Source organism: Fundulus heteroclitus, chromosome 18 (genome assembly GCF_011125445.2).
Source record: "Fundulus heteroclitus isolate FHET01 chromosome 18, MU-UCD_Fhet_4.1, whole genome shotgun sequence".
In the NCBI taxonomy this organism is placed as follows: domain Eukaryota; kingdom Metazoa; phylum Chordata; class Actinopteri; order Cyprinodontiformes; family Fundulidae; genus Fundulus; species Fundulus heteroclitus.
The window spans coordinates 16,152,367-16,156,925 of NC_046378.1; positions in this window are offsets into that span (position 1 = coordinate 16,152,367).

A 4,559-nucleotide genomic window follows, 5' to 3' on the forward strand; every position below is an offset into this window, starting at 1 on the left:
GAAATAAAAATAGAAGATCCAGCTATGAATTTAAATACCAAAATGAAGGGAAAAAAAGATTTGCGGCAAGTTAGAAAGTTAAAATAAAAAATTATATTACAGAAACGAACCAGCCAGATTGTGTCAAACCATTAAGGAAGGTTAAATACAGACATGTTTTCCTTCACACACCTGGTCATTTAGGTATTTAATATCAATCATTGTATAAGGTAAATAAACAACTAAATGGAAGAAAGTGCCTCTTAAAATTTCATACAGTAAATTTATTTGGTCATGAATAAATGAAGAGAGCCTTATATTTATTCCCTCTTAAATAGATTAAAATTACATACAGATAGATCAGGAACACATGCTCAGATCATCATTACTCAGCATTTTTTTGCCCTGTTTAAACCTCGGTTATTTAGTTTGGTGTTCTCCCGACTGATGTGAACACTATTGGGAAGAGAGCTATCTGAGGCCTTCAGAAATAAGACAGTGACAAGCTTATAAGTCTTATAGGGGATTTAAGACAAGACTTTTAAACCAGCCCTTCCACTGTACAGAAAATAGTCTAAAACTGGACTACATTCATAACAGGCCTGATATAATTCCCCCTTGAAAGCAGAATAGAATAGCATGGAATAGAAATAATCCCAAAGTGAGGAAATTCGAGTGTGACAGTGGCAAAACAGATAAAAGACACAAAACCTACACACAAAATTAAATTATATGAGAAGAACCACATTTTAAAAGTTAAGCTGTACAGCAGAGGAGAAAAAAAAGAGAAGTTTTCAGAAAGAAAAAAAAAGTATTATGCTACAATAATAACAAGGTAACTCGGTGAAATATTGTGAAATCTTCAAATTAAAAACAAAAGAAAAACAGCAGACCATTTACAGAACAATGATCGTAAAAAAAAAAACGTAAAATACTAAAAGAGGTCACCAAAACCCCTAAAAAAAAATGTCCTCTGGGGACCTACAGCAGATTATTGCTGTTGATGGGAAAGTGCGAGGAAATAACTCCACAAATTCAACTCTCAAGGGGAAAAGTTTCCCCTTTAGGAAGAGCATGAACGTTTACCACAGAACATGGACAGACCTCAAGACTATTGGAATGATACTTTTTGGACAGACAAGTCTAATATTTAAATTATTGTGAGACTAGAACAGAGGACAAGCTTGGTGTTAACCGAAAACAGCGTGCCAGGAAAAGAGCCTCATGCCAGCGACCAAGCTGGAGGAGTCATGGTTTGGGGATGCCTTCCTGCAGCAGAACCAGATCAACTCACAGTCGTCACATTGCTGCAGTGAATTTCAGAATGTACCGGAAGGAAGAATATATGAGAGCATCTCAAACAGAACCGGACCCGGCAACGCCTAAAACATCCCGGTGAATCAGCTGGCTGAGAATTAAGAAACGGAAAGTCCTGCAGAGAACCCCAAAGCCCAGATCTTGATCTGATTGAGATGCTGTGACTGGGAAGAGGCTGTGCAGACCAGAAATTCCTCAAAAATCTCATGGCCGGACATGAAGAGCGGGGCAGCACTCCTCAGACCGATGTCAGGCACTGGTAGATGGCTGCAAGAAGCACCCGAAGCCACTTCAACCAAAAATCTAAGTCTAGTTATTTGGCAGGCAGGGTGTCATAATCTCTTCTTCAGCTAGAAAAACACAACTTAGTTGAGAAATTCTGCTTATTCTTTTATTAAATGTAAATAAATACATTTACTTTTTATGAATAACATTGAAAAATGAGGCTGACATGAGAATGTGAAAAATTTCTAATAAAGAAATCCATAATTAATGGGGTTGTCCCAACAGATGATAGCAGCCACATTTTACTTTTAAACAAGATATATTAATAACATTGAAATGTTTACCTATTAGGTAAGGTGTAATCAGGCAGACGAAAAAATAAATAAAAATCAAGGGCAGGAAATTAAGAGTGCGCGAGATTTATGGCATATTTTCAGATACAACACTACTGTTTACACAGAGTCTAAAGGTGTGGACTCTGAGCAACACACGCACAAACAGCTAGGGTATGTGTTTCACATGAATATAGAAAACTATTTGAAAATTAAAGGCATGCACGTGTACAGGAAAAAAAGTTTGCAGCAATATTCTTTTTATATCTAGAGATAAGGGAGTCCTGCCTCTTGGCCAGGACTCCCTTGAAAAAGAGGTTTTTAATCTCAATGGGATTTTTTTTCCTGGTTAAAGAAAAAAAAAAGAATAGCAGGATCTGGTCAACCATTTCTGTGTTGATTTAGTCACTTCATGAAATCATTACTCAAAAGCAGAGTTTCAAAAAGGTAAATTAGTGTGAGATTATGCTACTGCAACAAAAGGTGCATTTATTTTAAAGCATCTTTAGACACATCGCAGTACACGACCGCATCATGTGTGCAACCAAACAGAAATTGGCACGGCTCTTCCTGCAGACGCACACAAACGTAGCACAAAGTATTTCAAACTAGGGGAAAACTTGGAGATATTCAGGGCGAAAGCACAAAGTACATGTTGGCCTTACAGGGTCAACAGCAAAAAGGGCATGTGTTACAGAGAGAGAGAGAGAGAGAGAGGGGAATGGCTGACTCGGTCATAAATCCACCCCACAGCCGATCTAATTGGCCATCACCACACATCACTTCGCGCCATTGTGTTGCCATTAACCATGAACCTGCTTCCTCTCCAGTGCGCGTGTCGTATAAATAACAGACATCGCTGCTCCTCGGGATAGTGTCCGAAGCACAAACGGGGAGACAGAGGGACAAACCGCAAGGTGCCGGGCTTTTCCCTGCAAATGGCAAGCTTTCTGCAGAGACATTAGCTGGAAGGGGTCAGACCTTTGAAGACACAGGTCGACGCGAGTAAAATAAAACTAATGGCTCTTACAAAGCTGACAGGCTCGTAAACAACGTTGGTATTAGCGCAGAAGAAATGTATGTGCAAACTCTACCTTCATTTTCTACAGAAACCTCATCACTCATTTAAGAGTTTGAAGGAGCGTCCAAAGAAATGGACAGCAGCTGGAGCGTGTGCTCCAACATACTTGTGTCTATTCTCTCCTGAATGGAGACGTCGGAGGAGTCTTACTTACCCGGATTTAAGGGGCGGAAGGGCTGGACTGTTGTTTGGTGCTCTAAGGTCCTGCTTGGGTAAAGGCAGGAGTCGTTTTTCCAGCATGCAATCGGTGTCCCAGAGACTGGAGGAAGAGTGGAGAAGTACAGAATCCAAAGTGTTGAAGGTCCAGTGTGACACTGAAGTTGGAAATGAGATCTCTCGATGTTGGTCTGCTGCGTGAAGTCCGCAGTCAACGCAACCATCTATGAGGGGATTTTGGAGCACTTCGTGCTTCCCTTTGCTGAAGACCTTTAAGGAGATGTGGACCTAATTTGTCAGCAAGGTTTCAGACCGGCCTTCACTGCCAGATTTACCAACACTTGCTTGAATAGACCAAGCTATTCAAGCAGGTGACCAATTTAATAAAGAGACCAGTTAACCCAACAGTCATGTTTTTGGACTGTGGGAGGAAGCTGGAGTGCCCAGAGAGAAGCCTTGCATGCACAGGGAGAACATGCAAACTCCTTACAGAAAGACCCAATGCCGGGATTCAAACATAGTTGCTTGCTGCAGGTCCACAGTGCTACCAGCTGTGCAGCCGTTCATGCAAAAGGAGCCCTGACCGAGCAACAAGCTCATATAGGCTAGTGCACAGAACATGGACGCACATTTAACCTTTCTGTATCAAATATGCTCCTTTAAAAGTTTTAAGTGTAATGTTGGGTTGTTGTTTTTTTCATTTATTTGCTGCAAGCCATGACCATAAAAATGACCAGAAATGAACGCCTGAAATACAGAACTCTGTGCATAATGAAACAAAATGAGTCTCACTTTTTGAATTTAGTAAAATCGTAACATAAAAACATACATTAAAATATGCAAATGTTGGAAAACATGGTAATCGTTCTAGAAATGGACGTTTTTACTCTTGATCAGGAGAAAAAGTCACAGGAGACATGTTTCAGGTTCAGGAAGGGTGTTTAAAGTAGTTTTAAAATGGATCATTGACAGAATGAACAGCGACATGTATAAAAATGCTGGCTAAAAAAAAAAAAAAAAAAAAAAGCTCATCATAGTCCTCATCTTGTTTTACTCACATCTGTTCCCCAAAAGACAGCTGCGTCCATGCATCCAGCGGAGTGCGGTGTTTAAACCTGAAAATAAGATGAGCCTCTGACGCAGTGAGCTAATCAAAGAGCCAATAGCTTCGCTGAAATTGAAAGACGAGGTTGGATGTGAGGTCGCCATTTCAGATTGCCTGGGAGGAAAGGTGTGAGGACAGAGACAAATGCTTGTCTACACTCCTCTAGCACAAGTTCCAGTGATAACGCTTTAACCTCAAGAAATTAAGTGACAGATGTAGAGGGTCAGAAGGCTCAGAAAGTAAGAAATTAAACTTCTTGGATGGAGAGTTGGGCGCAGCAGAGTGTAAAAAAAAAAAAAAAAGGTTTATCATATATAGAGAAATCAGCTTTAGTTCACATCTCAAACTCACAAAAAAAAAAACA